This window comes from Takifugu flavidus, chromosome 11 (assembly GCF_003711565.1).
Source record: "Takifugu flavidus isolate HTHZ2018 chromosome 11, ASM371156v2, whole genome shotgun sequence".
NCBI lineage: Eukaryota > Metazoa > Chordata > Actinopteri > Tetraodontiformes > Tetraodontidae > Takifugu > Takifugu flavidus.
The window spans coordinates 4016583-4034482 of NC_079530.1; the positions used below are offsets into that span (position 1 = coordinate 4016583).

The 17900-nt window shown below is 43.1% G+C and overlaps 3 long non-coding RNA genes across 3 annotated transcripts; 2 read left to right on the forward strand and 1 right to left on the reverse strand.

Annotated features, from left to right (window-relative positions):
- The first annotated feature begins 9030 nt into the window (after window positions 1–9030).
- Window positions 9031–10374, forward strand: LOC130533992 (uncharacterized). Its single transcript, XR_008952765.1, has 2 exons — window positions 9031–9334; window positions 9411–10374. It is a non-coding gene; the product is annotated as an uncharacterized LOC130533992 (long non-coding RNA).
- A 3763-nt stretch (window positions 10375–14137) lies between these two features.
- Window positions 14138–15481, forward strand: LOC130533993 (uncharacterized). The gene is made up of 2 exons (XR_008952766.1): window positions 14138–14441; window positions 14518–15481. It is a non-coding gene; the product is annotated as an uncharacterized LOC130533993 (long non-coding RNA).
- A 1083-nt stretch (window positions 15482–16564) lies between these two features.
- LOC130533978 (uncharacterized) lies at window positions 16565–17459 on the reverse strand. Its single transcript, XR_008952749.1, has 2 exons — window positions 17177–17459; window positions 16565–17100 (listed from the first exon to the last, which is right to left on the reverse strand). It is a non-coding gene; the product is annotated as an uncharacterized LOC130533978 (long non-coding RNA).
- Window positions 17460–17900: the final 441 nt, after the last annotated feature.

Sequence of the window (17900 nt, forward strand, 5' to 3'; positions counted from 1 at the left end):
CGTAAGGAATTTTTTAAACAGGTTTGGAGGGTACAAGTCAATTTCCTGCCCGCTAATAAACGGCAGCACATTGGATAAGGTAATCCGTGCTGCCGGTTGTGTTAGCGGAGTGACCTGGACGAACTGTCCGCCCACCGTGATCCCCGTCTCCACCAACATATTGACTTGTTCCACCTTGGACAGGAACAAAACGACCGCCCTATTCATGCGGGCGGCGGATTTAATTGAGCTGTGGCCAATTTTTTGGCCCACAGCCAGTGCCACCTCCTCCACATTAAGCACGGAGCGCCCACCCACCTTGACTCTGTGCTTCCGACTCAAGCCGGTTAAACCGGCGTTGGCCGCCATGACGGCCAAACGCGGTTGGCCGCCACACACACTCGCACAAGCACTGGATAAACTAATATAAACTCACAAACTCCACAATAAATTAAACTATATTCTCCAGCATTCACTCACACACAAGAAAAGAATAGGGAAAAAAAACGCTTTCATGCAGTTTTCGCTCGCTCGCTCCTCCGCTCACACACGTCTCACCCAAATAAGAGAAGAGAAGAGCGGTGGTAGTTCAGTCTGTTGGGAACTGGGCTGAGAAGAGGAGGGTTCTTGGTTTGAGCCCCACTGTGTACTGAACCAACAAAAGCTCACAAATGCCCTGCGATGACCTGGAGACTCATCCAGGGGTGGTCCTGCCTTCAATCTTATGTGCCCCCTCTCCATCATCCCAAAAGGGAAAAAGCATTTAATGAGATAAGATGAGAGAATAGAATAGAATAGCATTTGAGGGGAAAATTCTAATGGTTGTCTCCGAGTCAGTATCAAAACAAGACAAAACAATGTGCACAGTGAAAGAGTACTATAAAATACATAAGAGTAGTCTCTTTTTTTTAAAAAAAATCTGTTGTCTGGACGATGGCACATAGGTGAGATTGCACATACAGCACTATCTGTCACAGTCAATATTGCATGTATGTAAAATATTGCACATGAGAAGTAAGATGATGCACAATGTTTTTAAAGAGAACTGACAGAATGGACTTGAACTGACATGATGGATGGAGGATTGAAGCGTGGATGTATGGAAGATAACAGCTAGCTGATCCTGTGCTATCCAGTTGGATAGCACACCTGTCAGGCCAGTAGTTGGTGGCAATGAATTACACATGCGTACAGTATAAAGAAGCATGTGATCAGAACTGTTAACATTTTCAAAATAACAGCAATTATAATGGCAAGCCCTAATCTTTTCCAGTGTACCATTGATCAAATCAATCTTTAAATCAAATCAATCTTTATTTATATAGTGTTTTATACAATCAAAATTGTTTCAAGGCACTTTCCAGAATCCCAGGGCCTAACCCCAGACAAGCAACAGTGGCAAGGGAAAACTCCCCTTTAACACAGGAAAAACCTTGAGCAGGACCAGGCTCATGTAGGGGGACCCTCCTGCTGATAGCCGGCTGGGTGGAGAGGAGAGGAGAGGAGAGGAGAGGAGAGGAGAGGAGAGAGAGGAGAGGAGAGGAGAGGAGAGGAGAGAGAGGAGAGGAGAGGAGAGGAGAGGAGAGGAGAGGAGAGGAGAGGAGAGGAGAGGAGAGGAGAGGAGAGGAGAGGAGAGGAGAGCACAGAAACACACACAAAAATACACTATACAACGGGTCAGTGGGGCCGGAGGTCATCATGCTGCTCCGAAGGCGGCGATACCTGTAAATGAATAGAGGGGGGGAAGCAGAAAAACTACATAGGAATCAGCATAACTAGTCTGCTTGATGAGGAGGAGGAGAGGAGAGGAGAGGAGAGGAGAGGAGAGGAGAGGAGAGGAGAGGAGAGGAGAGGAGAGGAAACCATGACCCAGTGGGGTGACAGAGGCCTGTCAGGTGATCATGTTTCCGGACCCCGGCAGCCTTGGCCTATAACAGCATAGCTAAGATGTGACCTAACGATTAGAAGACCCCCTAAGTATGATAATTTGTCTATCTATGATAGTAACTGGAACTACAGAATTAGTAACAATAAGCTTTTTCAAAGAGGTAGGTTTTAAGTCTGATCTTAAAAGTAGCGATGGAGTCAGCCTCCCGTACCTGGACAGGGAACTGGTTCAATAGCAGGAGGGCCTGGTAGCTAAATGCTCGTGATGCTTCATGATGAAGTGGAGTAGCTACTCAGAGCAATTGTGAACTATAAAGCTAAAGAATGTGGATTAAGATTCATGCCATTTAAAATCTTCTATGCTTACGTTTGGTCTCATGTAAGCTCAGTTGCCCTCAGCTGTAGCTCGCATGTCCATCATTGCAGAAAATGGTCCCATTTGCATTTACACAACAGAACAGTTTCAAATGGAGCCCTTTTTGCATCAGTTTATTTACGGGTGTTCATGTGTAAACAGACATCTGAAAAATGTTGTGTTTTTACCAAAAATGGTTGCCATCTGGACAGGGCCTTTCTGGCTATAAACTCGCAGAGAAAGGTTTTCAGCCTCTTAAAAGTAGAAAGCTGCACCATCTTGGATCAGACGGAGGTTCTAGCAGAATTCTTCACACCTTCCAATAAGACTGAATCACTACAGTCCAACCTGGAGGAATAAATGCTGGAGGAGTTTTCAGCATCATTCTGAGTTAGTCTGATTTGATCTTTTGAATGTTACAGTGATTTTTAAAAAAAAACAACAAAGTTGCTCCTGGAGACCTTTTATATGAGAGTTAAAGGTTAGATCCAGGTCATAGGTCATTGCAACATTCATTCATGAGATCAGCTGATCTGTTCCTGAGGAGTTCGGGACAAATACAAATACCTCAGTTTGGTCTGAGTGAAGGAGAAAGTTTGAGACCATCCTGAAGTTTGACTGTTCTGGCTCCTCTAGGTTCATAGATAAACAGAGCTGAGTGTCATCAGCATAGCAGTGAACTTGTTCTCCTGCTACTCAACAATGTTTCTGTTCAGGTGCACCTGCCTGCAGTGGCAACTGCAGCAAATCAGCTCCTCCACATCCCCTGCAGGAAAAACCAAACACACAACCCGGAACCCTGGACCCCAACAGTTTCCTCGGGTAGGAAGGTACTGTTGTGATCCTGGTTTTGGTCTGTGTTTGGGTTGTAGCATTCTGTTTTTTCCACTAGAGGGTGTGGTTGACCCATCGCTTGTTCTTGCTGCCTCCTCACCTGCATCTAATCGGTGTGATTAGCAGACCTCTTAAGCAGCCAACACCAGCTGTCCCATGTCACATCGTTTTGTCTTTGCCAGTGGTAACCTAAGCATTCCAGACTCTTAGTTCTCATGATTCAGTCTTTGACAAACTGATCTTTTATCTCTTTTCTTCAGGTCACCATGTTTTTCCCTTCCCAACAAGCACCGCACTGTGTTTCATCTTCGCACTTCATTTACCATTGTATTCATGAGGGGCCCGTGCACATTTGTTCACTATTGTAAATATCGTGTAAATAAACCATTTGTTTACTGTAAGATGCCTCACTAGTCTGCATTCTTGGGTCCTGCCTTGAATTTTGGTGGCAGGAATGATTGGACCGAAATGGACCCAGCAGACAGTGAGGCACTTCATCAGCCATTGACCTCCCAGGGCACTTTGATCTGCCAACACAAAAGGTACTCGCGCAGGTTTTTAGTTTGCTCTAGCAGCTCTCTACCAATGTCCTGGTCCTCCTTGGTCAGGCCCTGTCAGCCTCTGCTGCCCAACCAGCCACTGTGCCGGCTTCCACCTTGGCCCCACATTCTCTGGCATCTCCATTTTTTTCACTGCACCACATGAACCACATACCCAATTCCTTTGCTACTTGGGTGAGGCAGGTCATTGCGGTAGCTTTCTGTTACAGTGCTCGTTGGTGTTTGACCTTCAACTGTTGACATATTCTTCGGACAAGGTGAAGATTGCGATGGTTGTCAATCTTTTGTCTTATCGAGCTGCACAGTGGGCCACAATTGTTATCAAGAACCATTCTCCTGTGACAGTTAATTATGAGGCCTTCATGGCAGAGCTGCAACAGGTTTTTGATCACCCAGATTAGGGTAGTGAGGCTTTGCCCAGGCTTTTTGGCTTCCGTGAGGGTTTGTCGTTGGTTACAGTTATTCTATTCAATTCTTTACTTACGTGGCGGAGAGCAGTTGGAATGATTCAGAGTTTCAAGGGGTGTTCCTCACAGTTCTCAACAGGGAACTAAAGGATAAGCTAGATGTGAGAGCTGAAACTCCAGATCTCGATTCCCTGATTTCCCTTGCCATCCGTCTTAACAATCATTTGAGGGAGAAGCAAAGGCAGAGACGGGGATGCACCGATTACCTCACAGGTACCCTTTCCCTCTCCTGTATGCCGTCTTCACTCCTCTTCATAAGGCCTATTTATTTCCCAAGCTGGACCTGCGAAATGCCTACCACCGCATCCAGATTTGGCAGGGAGATGAGTGAGAGACAACGTTCAACATGCCCTTGGGGCACTTTGAATATTTAGTCATGCTGTTTGGATTAACCAATGCTCCTGCTGTGGTTCAGGCCGTGGTCAGTGCTGTATGATATGCTCAGCTGATTCTTGTTTGGCTGCATCAATGACATTATTATCTTTTCCAAGACCCAAGAAGAGCACATCCAGCATGTTCAGTTGGCCTTACAACGCCTTCTGGAAAATAAGATGTATGTGAAGGTTGAGAAGTGTGAGTTCCATGTCACCCCTGCTACCTTCCTGGGGTTCATTATCCAACAGGAGCATCTCTCGCCAGACCCGATGAAGGTAGGCACTGCGGAGTGGCCCTCTCCCTCTTACCAAAAACAGCTCCAGCGCTTCCTGGGCTTTGCCAACTTAAATCCCTATTCACCTGTTATCCTATTGTAGCGCCTCTCTAGTGTATTTTACTATTTGAGAGGTGGCTAACCTGAGCTCTTTCTAAAATATGAAATAATGAATAAGGTTTCTGCAATGAACTTATACCAAGGAATTCAAAGACCAACACAGTTTTAGTGGAAAATAAAAAATAAAAAAGATTTACTCAACCATAGATTCAAGAAAATTAACATTTGTAAACAGGCTTCGTTCACATATGCAAAATATGCACAATACACAGTTACTGTGGGGCCCCCAATAAAATAAAATAGCCGGCAATACTTAAGTTACCGTAGCAGGCCTGGTTGCAGCTCGGGTACGTGGTAGGCTCCAACGTGTAGCTGGGCCTCAGGTGTTACCTCAGGTGAGAAAAATGACTGCTGAAACAGGGGAAGGGATGCTCCAAAGGAAGGCAGGAAACTCCGGACTCAGCTCCACACCAGGTCACTCCACCGCGGATGACGATCCACCTCTGCTCGGCTCCACCAGGTTGCTAGCCGCTAGCTCGTTAGCCAAGTTCAGAGTTAGCAGCCACTTAGTCAGCAGCTACGTGCACTCTCCTCTTCGTCCGTTTGTCGTATCGAGTTCTCCACTCAACACTTACTTGAAAGTCATCACTCAGTCTTCAAAAAGAGTTCTGGTCGAACACTAGAATGACTATAATGACGAACTTCTGTTACACTTGATCAACTTTTCCGTTTTTTCCACGCTCTCTCCTCTCCTCCCACTCTTCTCTTTTTTTTTTCCTTTTCCCCCGTTCCGCTCACCTCCCTCACACCTGCGCATCAGCTTTTCAAAATAAAATACATTTTGTTCCACTTGTCTATTTCTTCTGTTTCCCCGGAACATTATAACATATACATTCACGGACAATGCATCAAACATGTAATATGCATCTTGGAAAACACATATACTACACAGAACTCACCCCCTACCGCTAAATCACTCCATCATACTTTTAATCTGAAGTGGCCTTTTAATTACTAACTTATTTATCATGAACTGTTTCTTTTTAGCTCTAACTGCTATTTATTTCTTTATTTATTTTAACTGATGTCTTTTCTTTTTAACACGCCTGGTTTTACCCAGGGCTACACTATCTTGGTCAATCCGAAACTCAGTCGCCAGTTTGTGGTGAAACTTGATGCTTTAGATGTTGGCATTGATGCTCCTCTCTCAGTGAGATCCCACAGACCAGAAACTCCATCCCTGCACTTTCTTTAGCCGTCGGTTGACCCCTGCTGAATGTAACTACGATGTGGGTAATCGGGAACTCCTTGCTCTGGTCCTGGCCTTGCAGAGGTGGAGACACTGGCTGAAGGGATCGGCTCAGCCATTTGCGGTGTGGACGGAACACAAAAATCTTGCCTATTTCGAGTGACAAACGGCTTAATTCCCAGCAAGCCTGTTGGGCACTTTTCCTTGGGCATTTTCATTTCACGCTGACCTACCGGCCTGGATCCCAAAGTGTTAAGCCATACACCTTGTCTTGCCAGTTCTTGCATGATCCCTATGGTTCAGAGCCTGTTCCAGTCTGTGGCCGCAGCTACCTGGTCGGTGGAGAAGGTGTAGGAGGCACAATGGTCTCACCCCAGTCCTGCAGGTACTTTACTCAATTGGCTGTTCCTCCAGATGTGCTGTAATGGGGGTCATTCCTTCCAGCTCATCTGCCACCCAGGCCACCTCCGGACCCTCCAACAACGATTCTGGTGTCCTTCAATGACTCCAGACATTAAATCCTTTTTCACTACCTGCCCTGTATGTGCTTGAGGGCAGTTTTCTACCCGACCACCCACTTGACTCGTCGATCCGCTCCTCATCCCAAGAAGCCCTTGGACACACATCGCTGTGGATTATGTTACCAGGCTTTCTCCATCAGAAGAACACACCACCACCCTGGACTGTGGTCGATCATTTCTTAAAAGCAATACATTTCATCCCTCTCCCTAACCTTCCCTCTGCTGCTGAGACCGGAGACCTTCTGGTCAACCATGTCTATCCCCTCCATGGTTTCCAAAGGGACATTGTGTCTGCTCGAGGGCCTTAATTCGCGTCTCAGTTCTGGAAGGCCTTCTGTAAGGTGTTAGGAGCTACACTGAGCCTCTCTTCAGGGTAAAATCCTCGGTCAAATGGCCAGACTGAGAGGGCCAATCAGTCCTTGGAGAGTGCCATTCATTGCATCTTAGCTTGTAATCCCTCCTCCTGGAGCTCTTTTCTCTTTCCTGGAGTATGTCCACAACTCCCTTGTGTCTGCCTCTACTAGGATATCCCCATTCATGGCCTCCCTGGGGTATCAACCCCCATGATTACCCCGATAAGCCAGGTAGGTCACCAGGGCCCAGTATTTCAAAACTCCAAATCCAGATCAAAATGATCCGGATTTGTAAATCCCCCTATCCTGGTCTGTGGATCATAATAATCTATCCCAGTTTTTCAAAACCTTGCAGGATAGGATCAAAATGATATCATGACTTTTTACTCATGTCTTTTTCCAAAGTGAAATGAAACTGTATTATGTTGAAATTGTCCCATTCTTTATGAAAAATACAAATTAACCATGGCACTTCTGACTGCTCTCCCAGCTGGTTCGTCAGTTTGATGTGGTTGTGGTGCCTCTATCAGACCTTCTGGAAGTGGAACATCATCCTCCTCCATGGACACTCTTCTTTTTTGTGCTATATTGTGCAACACAATACATGCACAAATAATATTGCAGGCTTCTTTGGGCTCCACTCGGAGATAATTAAGGCAGGCAAATCTCCGTTTAAGTATACCATTGATGCGCTCAATTGTCCCCCTTGTAGATGTATGAGCATAGTTGAAATTTTGTTGTGAGTTGCTTGTGACTGTTGCAAAAGGTGTCATCAGCCAACGACAAAGAGGATAACCACTGTCACCAAGGAGGATTCTGTTTGGAGTGTTTTGTTAAAACCGGTGGTATATGTGGCTTTCTCTTAAAATCCGAGAATCGTGTACAGACCCCGGCCATCATACAACACAATTTATTATCTGGAGGTCAGCATTCCCAATCAACTGCACATTTACAGTATACTATGGCGCCCCTTCCTGTTTACAAATTCCCACTCTCTTTCATGAGGGGCTTGAATGTGTATATGTGTGCAGTCTATCACACCAATAGTGTTCGGCATTCCTGCTATGGAAAAGAACTGTTTTTTGTTTTGTGAAATTTCTTCTTCATTTTCAGGAAATTTCACATACTCATTTAATAAACTTGAAAGAGTTCTTGCCACAGAATGCACCACACATCCCACTGTTGATTTTGTGACTCCAATGCTATCTGCAATAACTTCAAAAAACGATCCACTTGCAAAAAAACGAAGAGCAATCGACACCTGTTCCTCCATAGTCAAGGCATGGCTCCTCACTGTTGGTCTTTGAAGATGAGGGCGAAGAACATCACATAAATAAATAATATCCTGTGTTCCTTTGTTGAGTCTGATCAACATGAACTGTCCACCAGCCAGACCTTGACCCAAGCTGCTGATGTGAGGGTGTAACCCTCACCACAACCATCACCCTTGACGTGCCGGAGCAAAAGGCCAAAGAGTCATACACAGGATCATGCCTACTTAAAGCTGCTGAAAGTTGAAACGGAGCGAGCGCAACAACAGCTTGTCCTCACCAATGAACAGATTAACAAAATTGAAACAAGAACAGGTGAAACTGCAAATTAAATTGCTTGAAAAACAATTAATGTGAATCACTTTACAGGAAAGTTATTTATTTTGTGTTCCAATGGAATCCTGAGAGCAAGTCTTCAGTTTTTTTTGACTTTAACGGTCATATTTTTGTTACAATAAATGCTGTCTTGCAAAATGTATATGTTATTTTGGTACATCACTATATTTCAAAAAGCTTATTTCTATTTTATAACTTGAAGCATAATAGTCCCTTTTATATGGAATGTAAAATTACACAAGTATTTGAGTGACACACATGCTAACAAAATGCTTTAAAATGACAAGACTGTTGTGATCAACTATATAATTTTGATTTTTAGTGTTTGAAGTCACATTGACTCAAAATAACTGTCTTAGAGACAACATTTGTGAGAAATTACAATTTTTCATACGTAGGATTATTTCCAAATCCACCTCTGAGGTGGGATCATTATAATCTTGATTTTCAGGATCAAAATGATCCGGATTTTTGACCAAAGTTCTGAAATACCCAAATGTGGCAAAAATCCGGATTTTTGGCAGGATTGGATTTACAAATCCAGATTCAAATCTTCAGGATAAATTCTGCTTTGAAATATCCAACTTTGGATCAGATCAGAGAAAAATCCAATCCACCTGGATACTTCCTGTAGGATTATTTCTGAAATGCTGGGCCCAGGTCTGAGTGTTTGGGTTGTGTCATTCTGTTTATCCACTGGGGTGGTGGTTCACCCATCTCTCGTGCTAGCTGCCTCCACACCTGCGGCTAATTGGAGTGATTAAGCAGACAACACCAGCTGTCCTGTGTCAGATTGTTTCAACTTTGCCAGTGGTAATCCAAGGGTTTCTGACTCGTAGTTCTTGTGATTCAGCCTTTGACTAACCATTGTTTTGTCTCTTTTCTTTAGGTCACCACGTCTTCCCTTCCTGACGAGCACCGCACTCTTTCAGCTTCGCACATCGTCCACCGGCACACGAAGAATTCTTTGCTATTGTAAATATTCGTAAATAAACAATTTATTCACTGTAAGCTGCATGTAAGTATGCATTATTTGGTCCTGCCTTGAATTTTGGCGGCAAGTCTTAACAGGTACAACAAGATCAGGACAGGTCCAAGTCCAGAGGCTTGTGGAACACCATGAATAACCTGATAAAATGAGAATAAAAACTGGAATCTATCTGAATATGACCTGAACCAGTTTATTCCCAGTGACCTGCTCCAGTCTCCTGGGCCCAGTATTTCAGAAATAATCCTACAGGAAGTATCCAGGTGGATTGTATTTTTCTCTGATCTGATCCAAAATCGGGTTTTTCAAAGCAGAATTTATCCTGAAGATTTGAATCTGGATTTGTAAATCCAATCCTGCCAAAAATCCGGATTTTTGCCACATTTGGGTATTTCAGAACTTTGGTCAAAAATCCAGATCATTTTGATCCTGAAAATCAAGATTAGAATGATCAAACCTCAGAGGTGGATTTGAAAATGATCCTATGTATGAAAAAATATTAATTTCTCACAAATGTTGTCTCGAAGACAGTTATTTTGAGTCATTCTCATCACAATGTGACTTCAAACACTAAAAATCAAAATTATATAGTTGATCACAACAGTCTTGTCATTTTAAAGCATTTTGTTAGCATGCGTCACACAAATACATGTAATTTTACATTCCATATAAAAGGGACTATTATGCTTCAAGTTGTAAAATAGAAATAAGCTTTTTGAAATATAGTGATGTACCAAAATAAACATATACATTTTGCAAGACAGCATTTATTGTAACAAAAATATGACCGTTAAAGTCAAAAAAAGAACTGAAGACTTGCTCTCAGGATTCCATTGGAACACAAAATAAATAACTTTTCCGTAAAGTGATTCACATTAATTGTTTTTCAAGCAATTTAATTTGCAGTTTCACCTGTTCTTGTTTCAATTTTGTTAAATTAATCTGTTCATTGGTGAGGACAAGCTGTTGTTGCGGTGTGTGGTGGGGCATGGGATTGGCTAAAAAGGAGTAAGTAGCAAATAGATTGAGCAAAATGACAGCACTAGTGCATGTGATGCAACAACGTCAGAGGCAATACAAGCCTCGGCAATATACTGAACGACCAAATTTACTTCTGCAGTACTCTGATGAAGAACTTTATTCAAGATATAGTTTCAGAACACAGGATATTATTTATTTATGCGATGTTCTTCGCCCTCATCTTCAAAGACCAACAGTGAGGAGCCATGCCTTGACTGTGGAGGAACAGGTGTTGATTGCTCTTCGTTTTTTTGCAAGTGGATCGTTTTTTGAAGTTATTGCAGATAGCAATGGAGTCACAAAATCAACAGTTGGATGCATTCTGTGGCAAGAGCTCTTTCAAGTTTATTAAATGAGTATGTGAAATTTCCTGAAAATGAAGAAGAAATTTCACAAAACAAAAAACAGTTCTTTTCCATAGCAGGAATGCCGAACACTATTGGTGTGATAGACTGCACACATATACACATTCAAGCCCCTCATGAAAGAGAGTGGGAATTTGTAAACAGGAAGGGGCGCCATAGTATACTGTAAATGTGCAGTTGATTGGGAATGCTGACCTCCAGATAATAAATTGTGTTGTATGATGGCCGGGGTCTGTACACGATTCTCGGATTTTAAGAGAAAGCCACATATACCACCGGTTTTAACAAAACACTCCAAACAGAATCCTCCTTGGTGACAGTGGTTATCCTCTTTGTCGTTGGCTGATGACACCTTTTGCAACAGTCACAAGCAACTCACCACAAAATTTCAACTATGCTCATGCATCTACAAGGGGGACAATTGAGCGCATCAATGGTATACTTAAACGGAGATTTGCCTGTGTGGACGGTGGATGACAACGCCACCTGGGGAATTTCACCCCAGGAATTAACCGGAAACAGGCACGCGCAGATACGGTTCGGTTCCAGAGGCAGAGACAGGATTGAGGGTTAGGCAGTACAATTTTATTAAACACAACTCAACACCGAAATAGCTCGGCTGTACAAAAATCAAACAAAAGGGGGTGGACAGGGCTGGGGCCCCACCGGCAGGTGAAACTCAATTAGGGGAAATAAACAAACTAAAAACACCCGTGCTACTACAAACAAAACTACACACGAAAGGTGTGGTAAAACGCCCTCCACCAGGGTTGGGTCCCCGCCGTGGCCCGCAGCACCTGTCCACAAAGAAAAGAGAACAATTAAAACACGGTTAAGAGTCTAAAAATTGAGAGTAATAGCTCCGTAGTCGCCTCGGCGGCACCACTACGTCTCAGCGCCGTCCCTCGAGCGAAGGGGGGCGAGAGAGAGAGAGAGCGCGAGAGCGAACAGGAGAGAGAGTCCCGAAAACGGGACGGAGCCAAAGCAGCAGTGGGTCCAGTACGCGAGACCTTCTGGTCAACCATGTCTATCCCCTCCATGGTTTCCAAAGGGACATTGTGTCTGCTCGAGGGCCTTAATTCGCGTCTCAGTTCTGGAAGGCCTTCTGTAAGGTGTTAGGAGCTACACTGAGCCTCTCTTCAGGGTAAAATCCTCGGTCAAATGGCCAGACTGAGAGGGCCAATCAGTCCTTGGAGAGTGCCATTCATTGCATCTTAGCTTGTAATCCCTCCTCCTGGAGCTCTTTTCTCTTTCCTGGAGTATGTCCACAACTCCCTTGTGTCTGCCTCTACTAGGATATCCCCATTCATGGCCTCCCTGGGGTATCAACCCCCATGATTACCCCGATAAGCCAGGTAGGTCACCAGGGCCCAGTATTTCAAAACTCCAAATCCAGATCAAAATGATCCGGATTTGTAAATCCCCCTATCCTGGTCTGTGGATCATAATAATCTATCCCAGTTTTTCAAAACCTTGCAGGATAGGATCAAAATGATATCATGACTTTTTACTCATGTCTTTTTCCAAAGTGAAATGAAACTGTATTATGTTGAAATTGTCCCATTCTTTATGAAAAATACAAATTAACCATGGCACTTCTGACTGCTCTCCCAGCTGGTTCGTCAGTTTGATGTGGTTGTGGTGCCTCTATCAGACCTTCTGGAAGTGGAACATCATCCTCCTCCATGGACACTCTTCTTTTTTGTGCTATATTGTGCAACACAATACATGCACAAATAATATTGCAGGCTTCTTTGGGCTCCACTCGGAGATAATTAAGGCAGGCAAATCTCCGTTTAAGTATACCATTGATGCGCTCAATTGTCCCCCTTGTAGATGTATGAGCATAGTTGAAATTTTGTTGTGAGTTGCTTGTGACTGTTGCAAAAGGTGTCATCAGCCAACGACAAAGAGGATAACCACTGTCACCAAGGAGGATTCTGTTTGGAGTGTTTTGTTAAAACCGGTGGTATATGTGGCTTTCTCTTAAAATCCGAGAATCGTGTACAGACCCCGGCCATCATACAACACAATTTATTATCTGGAGGTCAGCATTCCCAATCAACTGCACATTTACAGTATACTATGGCGCCCCTTCCTGTTTACAAATTCCCACTCTCTTTCATGAGGGGCTTGAATGTGTATATGTGTGCAGTCTATCACACCAATAGTGTTCGGCATTCCTGCTATGGAAAAGAACTGTTTTTTGTTTTGTGAAATTTCTTCTTCATTTTCAGGAAATTTCACATACTCATTTAATAAACTTGAAAGAGTTCTTGCCACAGAATGCACCACACATCCCACTGTTGATTTTGTGACTCCAATGCTATCTGCAATAACTTCAAAAAACGATCCACTTGCAAAAAAACGAAGAGCAATCGACACCTGTTCCTCCATAGTCAAGGCATGGCTCCTCACTGTTGGTCTTTGAAGATGAGGGCGAAGAACATCACATAAATAAATAATATCCTGTGTTCCTTTGTTGAGTCTGATCAACATGAACTGTCCACCAGCCAGACCTTGACCCAAGCTGCTGATGTGAGGGTGTAACCCTCACCACAACCATCACCCTTGACGTGCCGGAGCAAAAGGCCAAAGAGTCATACACAGGATCATGCCTACTTAAAGCTGCTGAAAGTTGAAACGGAGCGAGCGCAACAACAGCTTGTCCTCACCAATGAACAGATTAACAAAATTGAAACAAGAACAGGTGAAACTGCAAATTAAATTGCTTGAAAAACAATTAATGTGAATCACTTTACAGGAAAGTTATTTATTTTGTGTTCCAATGGAATCCTGAGAGCAAGTCTTCAGTTCTTTTTTTGACTTTAACGGTCATATTTTTGTTACAATAAATGCTGTCTTGCAAAATGTATATGTTTATTTTGGTACATCACTATATTTCAAAAAGCTTATTTCTATTTTATAACTTGAAGCATAATAGTCCCTTTTATATGGAATGTAAAATTACACAAGTATTTGAGTGACACACATGCTAACAAAATGCTTTAAAATGACAAGACTGTTGTGATCAACTATATAATTTTGATTTTTAGTGTTTGAAGTCACATTGACTCAAAATAACTGTCTTAGAGACAACATTTGTGAGAAATTACAATTTTTCATACGTAGGATTATTTCCAAATCCACCTCTGAGGTGGGATCATTATAATCTTGATTTTCAGGATCAAAATGATCCGGATTTTTGACCAAAGTTCTGAAATACCCAAATGTGGCAAAAATCCGGATTTTTGGCAGGATTGGATTTACAAATCCAGATTCAAATCTTCAGGATAAATTCTGCTTTGAAATATCCAACTTTGGATCAGATCAGAGAAAAATCCAATCCACCTGGATACTTCCTGTAGGATTATTTCTGAAATGCTGGGCCCAGGTCTGAGTGTTTGGGTTGTGTCATTCTGTTTATCCACTGGGGTGGTGGTTCACCCATCTCTCGTGCTAGCTGCCTCCACACCTGCGGCTAATTGGAGTGATTAAGCAGACAACACCAGCTGTCCTGTGTCAGATTGTTTCAACTTTGCCAGTGGTAATCCAAGGGTTTCTGACTCGTAGTTCTTGTGATTCAGCCTTTGACTAACCATTGTTTTGTCTCTTTTCTTTAGGTCACCACGTCTTCCCTTCCTGACGAGCACCGCACTCTTTCAGCTTCGCACATCGTCCACCGGCACACGAAGAATTCTTTGCTATTGTAAATATTCGTAAATAAACAATTTATTCACTGTAAGCTGCATGTAAGTATGCATTATTTGGTCCTGCCTTGAATTTTGGCGGCAAGTCTTAACAGGTACAACAAGATCAGGACAGGTCCAAGTCCAGAGGCTTGTGGAACACCATGAATAACCTGATAAAATGAGAATAAAAACTGGAATCTATCTGAATATGACCTGAACCAGTTTATTCCCAGTGACCTGCTCCAGTCTCCTGGGCCCAGTATTTCAGAAATAATCCTACAGGAAGTATCCAGGTGGATTGTATTTTTCTCTGATCTGATCCAAAATCGGGTTTTTCAAAGCAGAATTTATCCTGAAGATTTGAATCTGGATTTGTAAATCCAATCCTGCCAAAAATCCGGATTTTTGCCACATTTGGGTATTTCAGAACTTTGGTCAAAAATCCAGATCATTTTGATCCTGAAAATCAAGATTAGAATGATCAAACCTCAGAGGTGGATTTGAAAATGATCCTATGTATGAAAAAATATTAATTTCTCACAAATGTTGTCTCGAAGACAGTTATTTTGAGTCATTCTCATCACAATGTGACTTCAAACACTAAAAATCAAAATTATATAGTTGATCACAACAGTCTTGTCATTTTAAAGCATTTTGTTAGCATGCGTCACACAAATACATGTAATTTTACATTCCATATAAAAGGGACTATTATGCTTCAAGTTGTAAAATAGAAATAAGCTTTTTGAAATATAGTGATGTACCAAAATAAACATATACATTTTGCAAGACAGCATTTATTGTAACAAAAATATGACCGTTAAAGTCAAAAAAAGAACTGAAGACTTGCTCTCAGGATTCCATTGGAACACAAAATAAATAACTTTTCCGTAAAGTGATTCACATTAATTGTTTTTCAAGCAATTTAATTTGCAGTTTCACCTGTTCTTGTTTCAATTTTGTTAAATTAATCTGTTCATTGGTGAGGACAAGCTGTTGTTGCGGTGTGTGGTGGGGCATGGGATTGGCTAAAAAGGAGTAAGTAGCAAATAGATTGAGCAAAATGACAGCACTAGTGCATGTGATGCAACAACGTCAGAGGCAATACAAGCCTCGGCAATATACTGAACGACCAAATTTACTTCTGCAGTACTCTGATGAAGAACTTTATTCAAGATATAGTTTCAGAACACAGGATATTATTTATTTATGCGATGTTCTTCGCCCTCATCTTCAAAGACCAACAGTGAGGAGCCATGCCTTGACTGTGGAGGAACAGGTGTTGATTGCTCTTCGTTTTTTTGCAAGTGGATCGTTTTTTGAAGTTATTGCAGATAGCAATGGAGTCACAAAATCAACAGTTGGATGCATTCTGTGGCAAGAGCTCTTTCAAGTTTATTAAATGAGTATGTGAAATTTCCTGAAAATGAAGAAGAAATTTCACAAAACAAAAAACAGTTCTTTTCCATAGCAGGAATGCCGAACACTATTGGTGTGATAGACTGCACACATATACACATTCAAGCCCCTCATGAAAGAGAGTGGGAATTTGTAAACAGGAAGGGGCGCCATAGTATACTGTAAATGTGCAGTTGATTGGGAATGCTGACCTCCAGATAATAAATTGTGTTGTATGATGGCCGGGGTCTGTACACGATTCTCGGATTTTAAGAGAAAGCCACATATACCACCGGTTTTAACAAAACACTCCAAACAGAATCCTCCTTGGTGACAGTGGTTATCCTCTTTGTCGTTGGCTGATGACACCTTTTGCAACAGTCACAAGCAACTCACCACAAAATTTCAACTATGCTCATGCATCTACAAGGGGGACAATTGAGCGCATCAATGGTATACTTAAACGGAGATTTGCCTGTGTGGACGGTGGATGACAACGCCACCTGGGGAATTTCACCCCAGGAATTAACCGGAAACAGGCACGCGCAGATACGGTTCGGTTCCAGAGGCAGAGACAGGATTGAGGGTTAGGCAGTACAATTTTATTAAACACAACTCAACACCGAAATAGCTCGGCTGTACAAAAATCAAACAAAAGGGGGTGGACAGGGCTGGGGCCCCACCGGCAGGTGAAACTCAATTAGGGGAAATAAACAAACTAAAAACACCCGTGCTACTACAAACAAAACTACACACGAAAGGTGTGGTAAAACGCCCTCCACCAGGGGTTGGGTCCCCGCCGTGGCCCGCAGCACCTGTCCACAAAGAAAAGAGAACAATTAAAACACGGTTAAGAGTCTAAAAATTGAGAGTAATAGCTCCGTAGTCGCCTCGGCGGCACCACTACGTCTCAGCGCCGTCCCTCGAGCGAAGGGGGGCGAGAGAGAGAGAGAGCGCGAGAGCGAACAGGAGAGAGAGTCCCGAAAACGGGACGGAGCCAAAGCAGCAGTGGGTCCAGTACGCGAGGTAGTCCGTGCCGACTGTTTGGTGGCGCCACCACTCCGTGAAGGGTTCCCGCTGGGGCAACGCGACCCACCGACGCCAGCCGGCAGTCAACTGCAACAAGGACAGCGCCATTAACTTTTATCGACCGAGTGCGGGAAAGTCAGTGACGCGCATTGCTGCGCCTTACCTGCCCAGGGTAAACTAGCGCGCGTGCCCTCACGGCAAAGCGCTCTAGGTGGAAGGATGGCGGGAGGAAGCACCAACCTTCTTGGCGCTGCCAAACAGCATGCTCGCGCTGTGAAACAGTTTGTTGGTTGAACCGCCCAGATAAGCCGCAACCCCGCCGCACCGTCGAAGGGGGAAAAACAACTAAAGTCAGCTGGAGGCAGTGCCTTATATAAACCTTTTCTCCCCACCCACCAATTAAGGCACTACCTCCATAGGACACCTGTTCGGAGGGCAGGCCACGCCCTGCCACACCTGCCTTAATTATCTCCGAGTGGAGCCCAAAGAAGCCTGCAATATTATTTGTGCATGTATTGTGTTGCACAATATAGCACAAAAAAGAAGAGTGTCCATGGAGGAGGATGATGTTCCACTTCCAGAAGGTCTGATAGAGGCACCACAACCACATCAAACTGACGAACCAGCTGGGAGAGCAGTCAGAAGTGCCATGGTTAATTTGTATTTTTCATAAAGAATGGGACAATTTCAACATAATACAGTGTCATTTCACTTTGGAAAAAGACATGAGTAAAAAGTCATGATACGTTTATTGTTTTTGAAATTTTGATTTTGTTTGATTTTGTTTTTTTAATAAAATATTCAGGATTGATTTGTTGAGAATTATATTGATGTATTGTAACATGAGTTACTATTTTAAAGTTATAACACTGACATCTAAGTAGATA